Source organism: Pipistrellus kuhlii, unplaced genomic scaffold (genome assembly GCF_014108245.1).
Source record: "Pipistrellus kuhlii isolate mPipKuh1 unplaced genomic scaffold, mPipKuh1.p scaffold_m20_p_34, whole genome shotgun sequence".
Classification (NCBI taxonomy): domain Eukaryota; kingdom Metazoa; phylum Chordata; class Mammalia; order Chiroptera; family Vespertilionidae; genus Pipistrellus; species Pipistrellus kuhlii.
Window position 1 is genome coordinate 2,408,812 of NW_023425534.1, and position 16,040 is coordinate 2,424,851.

General features: G+C 54.1%; 1 protein-coding gene across 2 annotated transcripts in view; it reads left to right on the forward strand.

Annotated features, from left to right (window-relative positions):
* Positions 1–16,040, forward strand: part of CAMTA1 (calmodulin binding transcription activator 1) — a 551,076-nt gene that overhangs the window by 195,975 nt on the left and 339,061 nt on the right. The window lies entirely within an intron of this gene.

Genomic DNA, 16,040 nt, shown 5'->3' on the forward strand with positions numbered 1-16,040 from the left:
GGGGGGCGAGGGCGGGGGGATGTGGTGGATTCTGGACACGTTTGAAGGTAGAGGGTAGGCCCTCCTCACACACAGACTAGGAGGTGCCTGCGAGGTAGGGAGACAAGAATGACTCGGGTGTCAGCTGAGGCAGCAGGTGTGGGATGCTTCAAAGGAAGTTCACTCCGGAGGGAGCCTCGGCGTGGAGGATAAAGCCACTTAACGGAAACCTTTTCAGCTTTCTGATCTCATAAAGCACGACGGAGCCTGCCACAGGCGTGTGGGGACGCTGACAGGAGATGCTGTTGGAGACTCATACCTGGCACATGGCCCTGTGAGCGAGGTGTGGGCAGTGAGGGCTGCGAGCCGGGCTCTGGTGGTTTCAGGTCTCTGTCATGCTGCCTCCGAGGGTTGGAAGTAAACCAAAAGGTTTGGTGAACTTCCCATTCGCAGCGGCTGTGGAGTGTCACAGGAAGACCCGAGGCAGGGACACGTGTCCCACGAAGCTGTTGGCGTGTCCAGTGCACCCCCTCTCCCAGCCACTCCCGCATCCTGTCTGATGGCGGCTGCAGGACAGCACATCCCAGCTACAGAGCCCCCTGACTGACTGAGTCTTCGAAGTCTCGCTTCTTTTGTCCGATGATAAAAACACACCAGTTGTAGGAAAAAGTGGGAAAGTTGGAGAAAATGTATAAAAGAGAAACGTTTCTGAGGCCTCCCACCCAAATCCAATCTGGTCCACATTTCAGCAGGTTTCCTCCCGGTGGTTTCGGAAGTCGAATAGCATAGTGGAGTTGCTGTGCTGCTTGTATGTCTAAAACATGTTTGCTGTTCCATTCCTTGGCCTCTCGGGTTTCCTCCTCAAGGTGGTAGGGGGAGCATTGCATTCCGCGACTGTTTCAGTGGCCGTGTCCCATGGCATCGTTGAGTTTGCCACCCAAACCTGCAGCTAAGCCAGATGGTGATACTGGGGACCCTTGTTCAGAGGTCACCCCCTGGGGGTGCGCGGCTGTGGGTTCTGAGTTCCAGGCTCTGTGTTAAGTACTTCGCATAAATGAACTCGTTTAACCCTCACCACCACCACCCGACACAGACCCAGCCACTGTTCCAGTTAACCCTTTCCCACTGGGCTCAAGCCCTGCGTTGGATGCGAGGGCGGAGGCTGAGGGAATGCATGCGTGTATATGATGTACATGTCTCTGAGGAAGTGTCTGAGCAGAAGTTCCAAGAAGCAGTGCTGCCTGCGGTGGGTGGTGCCATTCCCCACTTCATTTCATTCATTCATTCAGTCATTTATTCATTCATTCCCATGAAAAATGACCACCGTCTGCCCTGGATTGATTACAGGACTCACCGACAGGCTGCTGGGTCACGGGGCTTAGGGAATGGCCACCCAGGGCACTAAGTTGGTTCAGCACCAAGGACAGCAGCTCCCCCCCCCCCCCCCCCCCCCCCGCCCCCTCCTGTTGTCACAGGCTGGGTTTTTATTCCGCCCCACGAACTGCTCAGATCAGATGGCTCTTGAGTCAGTGCCGGGCCTCCTGGAAAGAAAGCCCAGGTCTTCTCATGGCTGTGTCCCCTACAATGTTGGACCCAGACCCCCAGAGGCTATGGAGCTCGCCAGGTGAGGGTGGGGACTCTGCTTCGCGGCTGCTCCCTGCGGGTGCGTGGCTGCAGGCCGTGGGACTGACGGTGTGGCCTGCCCTCACAATGGAGGGGGAGGGCCCCCCCTCACTGCATCTCTGACACCCACAGAAAAAGACCAGCCCCGTCTCATATTGCCCCGTGAGGACAGGAAGAGAAAGCTTCCTTTCCAATAGAGCAGTGGTCGTCAAACTCAGTCCACAGAGCCAAATATCAACAGTACAACGACTGACATTTCTTTGGAGAGCCTAATTTTAAAAAAATTAAATCTCTTCTAGATGATTTGTCCAAGGGTGACAGTGGGGTATTAAAATCTCCTACTATGATTGTATTGCTATTAATCTTTCTCTTAATGTCATCCAGCAGTTTTTTGTTTTGTTTTTTATGTATTTGGGTGCTCCCGTATTAGGTGCATATATATTTACCAGGGTTATTTCTTCTTGTTGGATTGCTCCCTTTAGTATTATGAAGTGGCCTTCATTATCTCTTGTTATGTCCTTCACTCTGAGATCTAATTTGTCAGATATAAGTACTGCTACCCCAGCTTTCTTTTCATTTCCATTTGCCTGGAAAACCTTTTTCCATCCCTTCACCCTCAGTCTGTGTGCATCTCTTTTTCTGAGGTGGGTTTCTTGTAGACAACAGATGTATGGGTCTTGTTTTCTTATCCAATCTGTTACCCTATGTCTTTTGATTGGAGCATTTAAACCATTTACATATAATGTTATTAATGATAGGTACTCATTTGACACCATTTTTATTCTATACCCCAGTGTTCCTTCTTCACTTCCTATTTCTTTATTTTTACAGTAGACTCTTTAGCATTTCTTGCATTGCTGGTTTGGTGGAGATAAATTCCTTTAGTCTTTTTTTTGTCTGTGAAGCTCCTGATTTCCCCTTCAATTTTGATTGATAGCCTTGCTGGGTACAGTATTCTTGGATTCAGACCCTTTCTTTGCATGACTTTGTATATTTCATCCCATTCCCTTCTGGCCTGATAAGTTTCTGTTGAGAAATCAGTTGTTAGTCTGATGGGGATTCCTTTATATGTAACTTTCTGTCTCTCTCTGGCTGCTTTTAAGATTCTTACTTTGTCATTGGTGTTTGCCAGTTTAATTATAATATGTCTTGGGGTCTTCTGGGGTCCATTTTGCTTGGGACTCTGCGAGCATCTTGGATTTGTGTGGGTTTTTTCTTCTCTATCTCAGGAAAGTTTTCTGTCATTATTTCTTGAAATACGTTTTCCATGTCTACCTCGGTTTTCTTTCCTTCCGGAACCCCTATTATTCGAATATTGTTTTGTTTTGCATTGTCCCAAAGCTCCCATAGGCTCTCCTCCTGCTTTTTAATTTTTTTTTTTCTAGGAGCTGCTCTAATTGGGTATTTTTTTCCATCTTGTCTTCTAGCTCACTGATGCGATCCTCTGCTTCTTCTAGTCTGCTCTTGATGCTTTCTATTGAGTTCTTCATAGTAGCGATGTCATTTTTCATTTCATCTTGAGTCATCTTCATTTCCTCTTGGGTCTTATTCATATTGTCAAATTTGTCTTCCATTCTTTTTAGCCATCTTAAGATCGTTTCTCTGAATTCTTGCTCTGGTAGGTTGCTTGCCTCTAACTCGTTTACTTCATTTTCTGGTGATGCCTGCTTTTCTTTCATTTGTGGGCTGTTTCTTTGTCTCCCCATGGTCTCTCTTCAGGATGTCTCTCTCCTGTGTTGATTTATCTCTCCTTCCTTGAGAATTCCACTGCCCCTTAGCTGCCAATCAACATTCCCTGAGCAACTCAGACACTGCCTTTATCTGTTCTGGGACCTGGGTCAGAACAAGTCCGTCTGTTCGGTCGCCATCTTGTCTCGCTCCTTCATCACCACCTTCTAGCCGGTGTGTGTGACTCCGCTGCAGAAGGGCCCACACAGAGCCTCAAACGCGGACTCTTCCCTACCACGCTGCACCCGCCGGGGAACCAAATTAAACCTCTTCTAATGCCACTTCTTCAAAATAGACTCGCCCAGGCTGTGGTATTTTGTGGAAGAGCCACACTCAAGGGGCCAAAGAGCTGCATGTGGCTCGAGAGCTGCAGTTTGCCGACTACGGCATGAGAGCTTGACATCTGTGCGTCGGCACGTCACTGGGTCCTCAGGAGAGCACGTCTGATGGGCGTGTTGTTCCCCTGCGGCCAGGCTGCTCTGCAGGGGACACAACAGGACGTCTGTGGGCGCCTGACCTTTTTTAAAAATATTTTTTTTGTTGATTGCAGAGAGGAAGGGAGAGGGAGAGAGAGAAACATCAATGATGAGAGTGAACCATTGATCGGCTGCCTCCTGCACACCCCACACTGGGGATCGATCTGGCAAACTGGGCCTGTACTCTGACCGGGAATCGAACCATGACCTCCTGGTTCATAGGTCGAAACTCAACCATTGAGCCACACCAGCCGGGCAGCTCCTTACCTTTGACCTTACTGCTGGATGTTACCGAGAAGTAAGAGGAGCTCAGATCTTTCTGCTTTCTGCAGCACTCAGATTCTGAGGACGGGGCCCATGAGGTCAAAGGGAAAACGGATGTAGATTATCCATAGTCCGTTTGGGAAGCATCTCCTGTTTGTACTTTAATGGAGGCCTTGGAGGGACCGAGGCTGTGTCTTTGGGAGCAGGGTGGATCAGTGATGTCTGTGGATCAGAGCCCCGTCCTGTTCTGCTTTCCCGGGAGGAGGGAGAGTTGGGGTGGGGGAGGCGGTCCTGTCAGAGCAGCCAGCGGCGGCCCTAGAGGTGCATGCCAGCCAGGAAGCTGTGCCCATGCGTGTGCTAAGGTCTCTGAGCAAACCGCACCGCTCTCCAAAGCAGGGGAACAGCTGCCTCTGGAAAATGCAGGATTCTCCTCCTGTTCGCTCTTCAGCTGCACACGCTCCACGCCAGGGCGCTCGCCTGCCGAGGGGGCTGGTGGTCACAGGTGTTTGCACGCGAGGGCGGCCACGGAGCCGAGCGTCCCTGGTGGAGGTGGGCCGTGGAACCCAAACACCTTCCATCCATTAAGGGCCACCAGCGGCCTGTAATCAAGTCACACTCTGTTAGTTACACAATTAACTTGTTTGTTTGAAGTGCGAATTAAGGATTTGAGCCTCTGCTAATTAATCTTCCTTGCTCCCGACTTTCGCTGAAATCCCTGTGTTTTCCGGTCGGGCGGTCCTGGGATGGAAGGAAAGCGACCTGCGGACTCGGTTTTCTTCCTACATGAGCTCGGCGTCTGTTCCGCATCCACACAGACGGGACAGAGTGGCTCTGACTCCTTCCCCACCGCCCTCCTGTTCCTTCCTTCCATGCCCGGCTCGGCTCTGACTCTGGGGAGGTCTCTCCCCGCCCTGCTGCGGCTCCACATGCTGCACCCCGTCAGTGGGAGCGGAGAAGGCTCCCCTTCACAGCCCCTGTGGCTCCGGGGCTGTGACCCCCCCAGAAGGAGTAGCGGTAGACAATGGGATTCCGTTCTGGGGCCTTCGGGCTGGGCTGGAGTGTCAGCTGGGAGGAAGACAGGAGGTTTTGATCAGTGGTTTCTGCGTGTACCTTGGATGTGTCAATTCTAAGATTGCCGGCTTCTGCTTTTTATTCATTTTCCTGGGTTGGGAGTGGGGTGGTGTCAGGCTGAGTGTTGGGGTTTGTTCTGTAGGGAGCTGTTAGCTGTTCAGAGCTGGGTGGCAGGGAGGCTGGAGCGGGGCCAGATGCACACCCGGCGCCGTCTCCAGAGGCACCGGGGCCATGTCTGCTCCTCCCAGAGCCTCTCTGACCTTCCAGAGCCTTCTCTGACCTCTGTGGTGACGAAGACCCACCTCCGAAGTGCTCTCCTGCTTAATGTGCTAGAGCAGAGGGGAGATGGTTAGCATGTGGTGGGGTTATGTACTGGGAGGAAGAGAGCACACATGTCCACACACACACACACACACACACACACACACACACATGCCCCTACACATGCCCTGCTATACTTTCCTGGTTTATTTCACCAGGAATTTGGGATTTCTCTTCAGGGAGGAGGCTGCACAAGACCACGCGATGCAGGATATTTTTGCATCGCTGTCCCCTGTCCCTGGTTCCTAATGGGAGTTGGCAGCGTGGAGCTGTCAGTGACACTTTCTGTGCAGATAAAACCCTGCCAAGGTTGAAAAGGAAGCCAAGTTCTCGCAACACTGCTCCTGCTTTATATTCAGCGTGTAGCTCTCCCTCAAGGACTCACACAAACCCCTGCGTGTGGGGCTCCTCTGACTCCTGAGCTACATGTGTCACATCGCACGTCCACATCTTACCCGGCCGGGGTGCGAGGCAGGACGGCCAGGGGTCAGCTGTCCCCAAACCCTCTCCGCCCACTCAGCTTTGAGGAAGCCCGCCCCTGGCTCCATGGCAGCCTCTCTCTGGGCAGCATGGCACCCGCACAGGCGTAGCCCTGGTGCCTCGGGCTGGCTCTGTCCTCTCCAAAGATTGCTGACCTGCCTCTCCCAGAGCAGGATGGAAATCTAAAAATTCCTGGCGCGTCTTCTGCTGCTCTTCGTGAGGGAGTGACTGGAGCCAGACTTGTCCGCACGCCATCAGTGATGACAAAACTGGACAAAATATGAGACCTGAATCGTTTCAGATGCTACACGACTGTCCAGGCAGGACTGTGGTTCCCAAGAGGAGACTGGGGGTCCCAGGGTCCCTGTATTTCTGCTGGGAGGCATTTCAAAATGGCGGTTTCAGGGAGGGTCCCCATGCAGTGTGCCCCCATATTGCCGAACTGGGGAGACGCACATCGGGTCCTGGGGAGGACAGGAAGGCCAGAGTTCCGAAGGCAGAAGATCAGAGGGGAGAGAGCCTTGTGGATAAAGTGCTCCCGGCATCTGCCTGGGTCCCCTGGGGAGTCCTGCTGGATGCTAAGCTGCTGAGGTGAGGTGACAGTCCACAAGGTGGGCTAAAATTTAGCCTCTGCGGGCTGGGAGGTGAACAGCTCCCAGCACTCTCTCAGGACTGGCCGGCGCTCAAACTCAGACCGGCCAGATGGCAGAGGCCTCCCCACATGCATGGGACACTCAGGAGAAAGGAAAGGAATGCCAGTGACGCTAAGACATTTCTAGAGCAAGAGGTGCTGCAGACTCACCTTACGAAGGTTAGAAATAAGTCTTGAGAGCCTCACATTGATGCTCAGGTAACTCAAATGCCTGCCAGGGAAAGCCTGACCCTCTTTATTTAAAGATGTCCTGGCTGCCAGGGTTCCAGATTTGATGAAAATTATAAACCCAATGATTCAAGAAGCTCAACACACCCTGAGCAAGATAAATACAAAGAACATCACAGTAAGGCACACCATAATCCAACTGCTTCAAATATGTGATAAAGAGAAAGTCTTAAAATCAGTGGGAGTAGGGCAGGGGTGGGGCAGGGAAGAAGGGGCACATTACAAGAGGCAAAGATAAGAACTTCTGCAGATTTATCACTGACACCATGCAAGCCAGGCCCCAGCTGGTGTGGCTCAGTGGATAAGAGCGTTGGCCTGTGGACTGAAGGGTCCTGGGTTCAACTCTGGTCAAGGGCACATGCCTGGGTTGTGGGCTCGATCCCCAGTAGAGGGCCTGCAAGAGGCAGCCAATCAATGATTCTCTCTCATCATTGGTGTTTCTATCTCCCTCTCCCTCTCACTTCTTCTCTGAAACATACACACACACATGCACACACACACACACACACTAGAGGCCCAGTGCATGAAATTTAATTTCGTGCATGGGTAGGGTCCCTAGGCCTGGCTGCTGATCAGGGCTGATCAGGGCTGATCGGGCCTTCCTTCATTTCTCACCACCCCCTGGTGGTCAACACACGTCATAGCGAGTGATTGAACTTCCAGTCTCATGGTCAAACTCCCGAGGGGACACTGCATATTAGCCTTTTATATCAATATATATATAGATATGAAACCATGTAATCCAGGAGACAATGGAACACAGTCTCTTAAATTCTGAGGGGAGTCGGGGTTGGTAGGGGAAACATTGCACGGGACAAAGATAAGAACTTTTGCAGATTTATCATTGACAGAATTATACGCAGTGCAATGACCTTAAAAAATAACAGTGAAGAAGTTTTCTAGCCGAGACCGGTTTGGCTCAATGGATAGAGCGTCGGCTTGGGGACTGAAGGGACCCGGGTTTGATTCCGGTCAGGGGCATGTACCTTGGTTGCGGGCATATCCCCAGTAGGGGGTGTGCAAGAGGCAGCTGATCGATGACTCTCTCTCATTGATGTTTCTAGCTTTCTATCTCTCTCCCTTCCTCTCTGTACAAAATCAATAAAATATATTTTTTTTTTTTAAAAAAGAAGTTTTCTAATCTTACAGCCACACAAACCAGCACATGCACACAGAGAATCCACTGCTTGGAGACCTGCCTTACAGGAAATGTTAAAGGCAGTTTCATGTGAAGAAGAACAAAACAATGGGGAGTGCTGAAAATGGCTTATGTGTAGTTAAATGTATTTTCCCTCATTTTAAATTTGATTAAAGGTAATTAATTGCTTACATCACTGTATTGGGGTCTGGAACATATTTAGGAGTAAAATAGATGACAGCAAGCAGTACCAGGAATGAGGGGAGGGGCAAAGTGGAATCACTCTTTGAACCCTAAAAATATCTACAAAATGGTTTAATATTCAAAGGAAGATTCCATTAGATTAAAGAGCATAATGCACATCCTAGAGCAATCACAGTAAAACAGGCAAACCTAACAGTGGAGTTAAACTGAAATACCAAAGGAAAATCACTTAATCTAATAGGAGGTAAAAAAAAAAAAAAAAAAAAAAAAAAAAGAGGAAAAAGAAACAAAGAACAAAGTGGAAGAAATAGAAAACAAATAGCATGATGGTTAATTTAAACTTGACCATGTCAATAATTACACTAAATATAAACAGTCTAAACACCCCAAATAAAATGCAGAGAACTTGGAGTAGACAAACATTTCTTAAATTGGGCGGGAGGAGAAAAAATGGTAAATTGGACTTTAGCAAATTTAAAAAAATTAAAAAAATATATATATATTCTATTGACTTTTTACAGAGAGGAAGGGAGAGGGATAGAGAGTTAGAAACGTCGATGAGAGAGAATCATCAAGCAGCTGCCTCCTGCACCCCCCACACTGGGGATGTACCCACAACCAAGGCATGTGCCCTTGACCGGAATCGAACCTGGAACCTTTCAGTCCACAGACTGACGCCCTATCCACTGAGCCAAACTGGTTTCTGCACAAATTTAAAAACTTTTGCTCTTTGAAATATGACCAGAAGAAAATAAAACAGTAAGCCAGAGACTGGAAGAAAATTTTCTTTTTTTTTTTTTTTAATTATGCATCCCAGTGGCATTTTTTTATTTTAATTTTTTATTTTATTGATTTTGTACAGAGAGGAAGGGAGAGAGATAGAGAGTTAGAAACATCGATGAGAGAGAGTCATCGATCAGCTGCCTCCTGCACACCCCCCACTAGGGATATGCCCGCAACCAAGGTACATGCCCCTGACCGGAATCGAACCGGGACCCCTCAGTCCCCAAGCCGACGCTCTATCCATTGAGTCAAACCGGTCTCGGCTGGAAGAAAATTTTCATAATGCATCAACCTGATAGAGGGCTCCTGTCCAAAATACTAAAAGAACTATTACAATTCAACAACAGTACAAACAGCCTAATTAAAAATCAGGCAACCATGAAAACGGACTTCACCAAAGAAGACATATAGTAATGAGAACACACATGAAAAGTGTTAAATACTATCATGAGGAAAAAGCAAATGGAAGCTCTGGTGAGATAACTACACACCCACCAAAATGGCTAAAATTGAAAAGACCGTCAGTGCCAAGTGTTGGCAGAGATGTGGAGCAACTTCGCGTGCATCCGGGCAGAACCATAAAGTGGTGCCGCCGCTTTGAGGAACTGTTTGGCAGCTTCCTGTGCAGTCAAACCTGTATGTACCACGTGGCCAAGAAGCTCCATGTCTGGGTTTTCCCCAAAGAAAAGTGAAATGTGTGTCCACACGCAGACCTGTAAGTGAGCGTTGGTTGATTCCTGACAGTCCTCCGCTGGGGACCACACACACGTGCTCCTCAGCGCTGCCGTGTGTGAACTGCGAGTGATCATCCCCCCGGGGGATGGCTCTCTGCCGTGAGAGGAACCGGCTCCTGCCGACACACACGGCCGCGTGGGTCCATCTCAGCCACGTCATTTTGAGCGGAAGAAGCCAGACACACAGGAGTGCGCCCTGTGGGGTTGCGTGTGAGTGGAGTTCTCGAAGGGGAGGACTCACCCGCAGGGAAGGAAGCGGACTGTGGGTGCCGGGGGCTGCCGCTGGCCAGGTGTGAGGGCCCTTCCCCCGGGGCCGGGACTGTCTTCTGTCTCCAATGTGGTGATGGACACAGGGATGTGTTTATTCATGATCACGGAACTGCACGCCTAAGAGGAGTTGCGTTTTATTGTAGGAAACTGTGCCTCGGTGGAGCTGATCACCAGTGACGTCGCCCGGTGACCCCATGTGCACACATCACCTGGTGGGGTGCAGGGGTGCCGCCCCTAATCTCAGGCAGGAAAGGGCCGTGACTCACCCAGATCCTGCAGCCGGAGGGAGGGGGGACTTCTTTCTGTTCCACAGGAAGCCCTTTGTGTCTCCCCAGAGAGGCAGCTATTTCTCTCACAAAGGAACGCGCAGGACACACATTGTCTCAGTGCCTTCAGGCTGGCGTGTGGCCGGCGGCCAGGAGACGAGCCGGGAGCCGGAGAGCTCCCTCGACGCCCGTCTTCCCCGCCGGAGTCTCCCCACCCTCTGCCTCCCGGTCTGTGTCTGAGGGGGACCAGCAGCTGGGCCGTGTTCTCGGGCTGTGGGCGGTTCTGATGCCGGCGGGTCCAGGCAGGTCACAGAAACCACACGGGACCGAGAAAACTTGGCATGAGGAATTGCTGACCATGAAAGGTGGCTGAGCCTGAGTTGGAGTATTTATCTAGAGGGAAGACCCGCCAGCTTCCTGCGAGGCGGGGAGCGGGTGCCCGGAGAGAGGGGGGAGAGGTGCCACCGGAGCCGGGCATGGAAATGGCTACGTATTCATTCAGTCAAGGCCAGTCCCGGCCCCCCCCCCCCCCCCCCAATTGCTTTTCAGAGAGAATGGGAGGAAGGGGGGGGGCGGAGAGGGAGGGAGAGAGAAACATCGATGTGAGACATATTGACTGGTTGCCTCCCACACGTGTGAGTGAACCTGCAACCCAGGCATGCTGCCCTTGATGGGGAATCAAGCCCACGACCCTTCAGTGCACAGTGTGGTGCTCCAGCCACCAAGAGGCCAGTTATTGTTGTAAAGTGCGTGAGCGATGGGCCCTGGGGGAGTGTGCCTCCGCTGTAAACATGCGGCCAGGAGTCATTAACAGGACACTCATGCGTCCTTAACGAAGTTCAAACCGGAGGCTGCCTCTGTGGCACCCGAGGACACTAAGTGTGAGTCCTCCAACCACGAGGCCTGGGCGAGCTATTTTCCTTCTCATCGTGGTGGCTGGGCAGCTGCTGGGCCAGCTGTTCGAAGAGGCGCCAGCCCCCCCTTACCCCCCCCCCCCCTTACCTCCCAGCCCTGGTCTCTTACAGATAAAACCCTGCCTAGAACTCTCATAAAAACACACTTTACACAACGGTCTCTTGGTTGAAAGATCCAGTTTTGAGAGCAAAACATCTGAGATGGCGTAGACCATAGATAGTTTTATTACTTCCACTCGTTGTTTTGTCTCTTTAATTCGTCCCGATGAGGGCTCCAGGCGCTGGAGACCGGCTCTTGTCTCCCGACATTGGACCCGCGTCTGGAAGTCAGGCGGCCGGTGGGAGGCACTGACTGATGGCAGGGAAGGGGCTCCTGACCTTGCTCTGAGGGCAGCTTCAGGGGAAATGGGGGGCAGTTCTCTGGGCTGGGGTGTCTGCCCCCGTGAGTGATGGGCATGCCTTTGGAAGGCTGGATGCACGGTGATGCCCGTGCGACCGGGTGCTGTGCCGCCTGTGGTCCTGCTCTCTGCCCTGCCAGGGAGGGCCGCCCGCTGCCCTGGTGCCAGCAGACGGAAGGGGTGGGGGCCTCGGCGGCTCCAGTTTGTCCCTGCCACCGCAGACATCCTTGCTCGGCGGCCGTTTTTCTAGCTGAGCATCCAGAGGACAAACTAACCATTTAAAATCTGCAAGCTGGACAGTCTTTGCTTTGGAGCCTGCGGCGGATTCCTTCATCCTGACAGCCCGGCCATTCTTCTCACTGACGCGGGTGCGGGATCCAGGACGAGGGTGATGCTGAGGGCGCGGGCCCTGGGCCAGGCCTGCAGGCTCGGGGCCCACCTCCGTGGGCGGGAGCGCTGGCATGATCTCTTCCCGGAGCCCCCCTCCCTGCACGGGATGGCCACGCTTCCTCCTTTATTGGGATAAAATGCACACAGCATGATGTTTGCCTCTGGCGGCGTTTAGAACATTCAGTGTGTGACCTGCACCACTATCCAGACAAGGAAACCACATCTCCCATCCGCTGTCACTCCCACCCCCTCTCTCACTCCTCTTTGTCTCCACGCATTCACCGCCTGGATGTCCCGGAGAAGTGGAATCAGGAACATGTGTCTGGCTTCTTCCTCTCAGTCTGTTTTCAAGTTCACCCATGTAGCATGTGCGGTAACGTCCTTCCTCTGAGGGATGATTAGCGCTCTGTTCTCTGCACCCCCGCCCCCTGTTGTCCATTCGCGTGCTGATAGACGCCCGGCGGCCTGCACGCTGGGCTGCGGACAGAGCTGCTCCGAGCAGCCACGTGCCCCCCGTTGTTTGAGCCCCTGGTGTCGCTTCTTAGGGGCACGCTCTCTTCTTGTGGGACATTCTGCGAATTTCCTGGGCCAGCCTTGAGCTTGAGAGGCATCAGGTGGGAAGGTCATGGCCACCGGGGGGTCCAGGCCCCTTGGTCAGCCAGACACGTGCTGGCCTCGGGCACATCCCTCCTGCTCTCCGTGCCTGAGTCTCCTGCTCTGTGGAAAGGAGGTAGACCAGGTCTGTCTCTTCGCGGTCTGGGGAGCCTGGCGGGGGGAGCTTTGGGGAGAAGGAGGCCAGTCGGGAGGGCTGAGGGCCTGTCACAGCTCCTTCCCTCTTCCCCAGGAGCCCCATGCTGTGCCTGTTGTTGGGCCTGCCCAGACAGCCCTGTCCCCGAAGGACATGAATCATATAGGGAGGAGGAGGAGGAGGAGGAGGAGGAGGAGGACTCAGGGTAGGAATCAGCTTGATCCTGCCGGAAGGAGACACTCCCGTCCCTGGAGGCCCAGCCTGGCTCTGCCTGGTCCCTGAAGGCGGTGGGGCAGGGACGTGGCTCTGGGCCGTGGGGAGCAGGAGGCTGTCAGACCGTTTGGGGGAGGCATGGCCCTCCGCATGGGGTGTTCACTTATCCGCCCGAGCACATCGTGGCTGCCCTTGAAGCATTCAGAGCAGCAGTAGGGAGCGTGGGCTCTGGAACCATCCTGCCTGGGTCTGCAGAGATGAGCCTGTGACCTTGGGCAGACCACGTACCTGCTCTGCGCCTCAGTTTCCCCGCCTGTAAAGTGGGCATGTTCCTTCATCGTTTTTTATGAGGATTAAGTGAGGCGACTCCGCAGGCTCCTAGAGCAGTCACTGGCCTTAGACATCACTCTGCCAGTGTTAGCCATCACCATGGTAACAATGACACAGACAGTGAAGGCCCTCGGGCCCCCAAATCACCCCCCTTCCCAGCCCGGGGACGCGTCTCACTGGGAATGTTGACGGCTCTTCCTTTGCTCCGCGTGACAGCCTCTGAGCGTTCCGTGTGGCTCTTTGGCGTGTGCGTGTCCATCTCCCACCAGTTCTAGGCTTGGGCAGCCAGGTCCAGCCCGGGGACTGCCCACTGACAGGGAGGTGGACGGAGACCGGATGAGGGAAGTGGGCCTGGGAGCAGGCAGGTGGCTCGGACATGCCCAGTATCAGGCAGGGTGGGGGCCGAGGCGGCCTCAGGGCCTGGCCAGCCTGAGCAGGACGGGGTGGGCTTGGGCCAGGCCCTTGGTTTCCTTTGCTCAGAGAGGCTGCTGGGCAGGGGGGCGGGTGGTCCTAGGAGGCTCGGTGTGGGGTGTCACTGTTGTCCGGGGAGGAGGGGTGCTTTGAGGTAGTTGCTCAGCTGGCATGTCTTCCGGGCTGCGGCCTCTTGCACAGCCGCTCAGCGGAGCCCTGATGACCCGCGGGCTTTGGCCACACAGCTGGCCAGACAGTGGGTCCTGCCGCCGCACAGAGCCATCCAGTGTCTCTCCCTACTCGCCCAGGGCTCTGTCAGGGCAGACTTCTGTGTTCTTGTCCCCTGATGGCACACAGTAGGTGTTCAACAGCTAATCTTGAATCAGTAAGTGGTCTGAGAGCTTCTCTCTCTCTCTCTCTCTCTCTCTCTCTCTCTCTCTCTCTCTCTTAAATATTTTTATTGAATTCAGAGAAGAAGGGAGAGGGAGAGAGAGAAACATCAATGATGAGAGAGAACCATTCATTGGCTGCCTCTTGCATGCCCCACCCTGGGGATGGAGCCCACAACCTGGGCCTGGGCCCTGACTGGGAATTGAACTCTGACCTCCTGGTTCATAGGTCAACGCTCAGCCACTGAGCTTCTCTGGAGCTTTTCTCTTTGAAGGGCATTTACTGGGGAGGGGGGGGGGTTCTACAGGTTGGCGTGAGGGTTGACTGAGGGATGTTCATGAAGGACTTCTTGGGGCGCCTGGGGCGCTGGGAGGGACACTGGTAAACCTAGAGGTGGTGGGACACGGTGTCCCCATCCTCTGGGCCAGGAGTCACAGTTCCCAGCCTGGTCCTGGGCAAGGGCAGGGAGCGAGGGGCGCCTGTGGCCACAGACCAAGCCTCTGCACTGCAAGCTCCCGGGAGTGCAGGTGGGTGGGCCGGCACACACACGGGCCTCAGTTTACCTAAACGCCTACTGACTTCAGCCGCTGTCCACTCTCGGTGCCCAGTGAACACTGGAGATGCTGGAAGGATTGACTCTAGGTAACTCCGGGCACTTACCGTGATAGAGCCACTCATTGTTGGCACGGGGAGCAGGGCAGAGGGGATGGTGGGGGGCAAGGTGGGGATCGACGAAGGCCAGCCCAGCAGTGCTGGCGACCTCTGAGGGACCACACAGCACTGCCCCCCTCAGGCTGTGGACGGGCTCACACCGCGGAGACTGGTGGTGAGGATGTTAGCCGTGGTGGCGGGTGTGGCTGTGCGTTAAGTGCATTAAGAACCATCGCTCCTGACGACCGCCCGTGAGTGCGTGATCGCAGGTGCAGACGGCTGAGTCCCGGGCCCCAGACCTGCCAGCGAAAGGTGGTCGGGCCGCAGCCCCAGCAGGTCTGTGTGCTCCCGGCCTGTCACGTCCCCCCGTGACCCAGTCAGCGGAGTCTCCGCCGGGGTGTACCCGGCAGTGGCTGCGTTTTGCTGCCTCTAAGCGCTGGCTTCCACCATCCTCAGTGACAAACGTTCACAGACACACGTCCGCTCAGGGAGGGAGAGCATTGCCGGGCGCTCAGCGCCAGCTGCAGCCCGTGTGGAAACCGCCTCTGCCGGAGGCCTGCCCCCTCCGGCACCGAGGCCCCCTCACGGCAGAGGCTGGCTTCCGGAGCCCTGACCCCATCCCTGCCGGGGCCTGGGGCGTGCGCACTGCGTGCACAGCTGCTGGTTTCCCCTTTAACCTGCCCTGCCTGCCTAGCTCTGGTGACTTCTCTTCTTAGTCCCCAAAGCCAAGTCCAGGGTCTCAGGTCACAGGTGTGCTGCACGTGTCCCAGCCCAGTGCGGGGTGACTGCTGAGGGAGGTTGTGCTCCCAGGGGAGGGCTTGCCCCTGGGGGAGGCCCCCTGGCCGCAGAGGAGTGAGACGGGGCCTCCACCACATGGCTCTGACAGTCCAGGGCCGCAGCCCGCGTGCAGCCATCGCCAAGGCCAAGGGGAGCGTGGCCAGAGCAGCCGTGGTGGAAGCGCGGTCCCTGCCAGGCCCGTCAGCCTGTGGAGCCGGGAGCAATGGGCCGTGTCCTGCTCTGAGCGGGCAGTGACTTCGGTGGCTGTCACCCCTAGCTTCTATGGAAATCATTAATAAACCAGCCATCCCATCTGCAGGGAGGTGCTGTGCTTATAAATATTTAATTTACCTCCAGGTGCCCACATTCCCTCCATCTTCGCCTCAACTCTGCTGACGTGGCTCAGCTCAATGGATTAAGTTATCAGAGTGAGAATGGTCCTCTCTCCCTGGTTTTCCTTCTCTCTCTCTCCCCCCTCCCTTCCTCCCTCCTTCCACCCTCTCTCCCTCTCTTTTTCTCTCTCCTTTTCTCTCTCCCCACTCCCTCCTCCCTTCTCCCTCTCCATTTACCCTCTCCCTCTCTCCCTCCCTCTCCCCCCCTC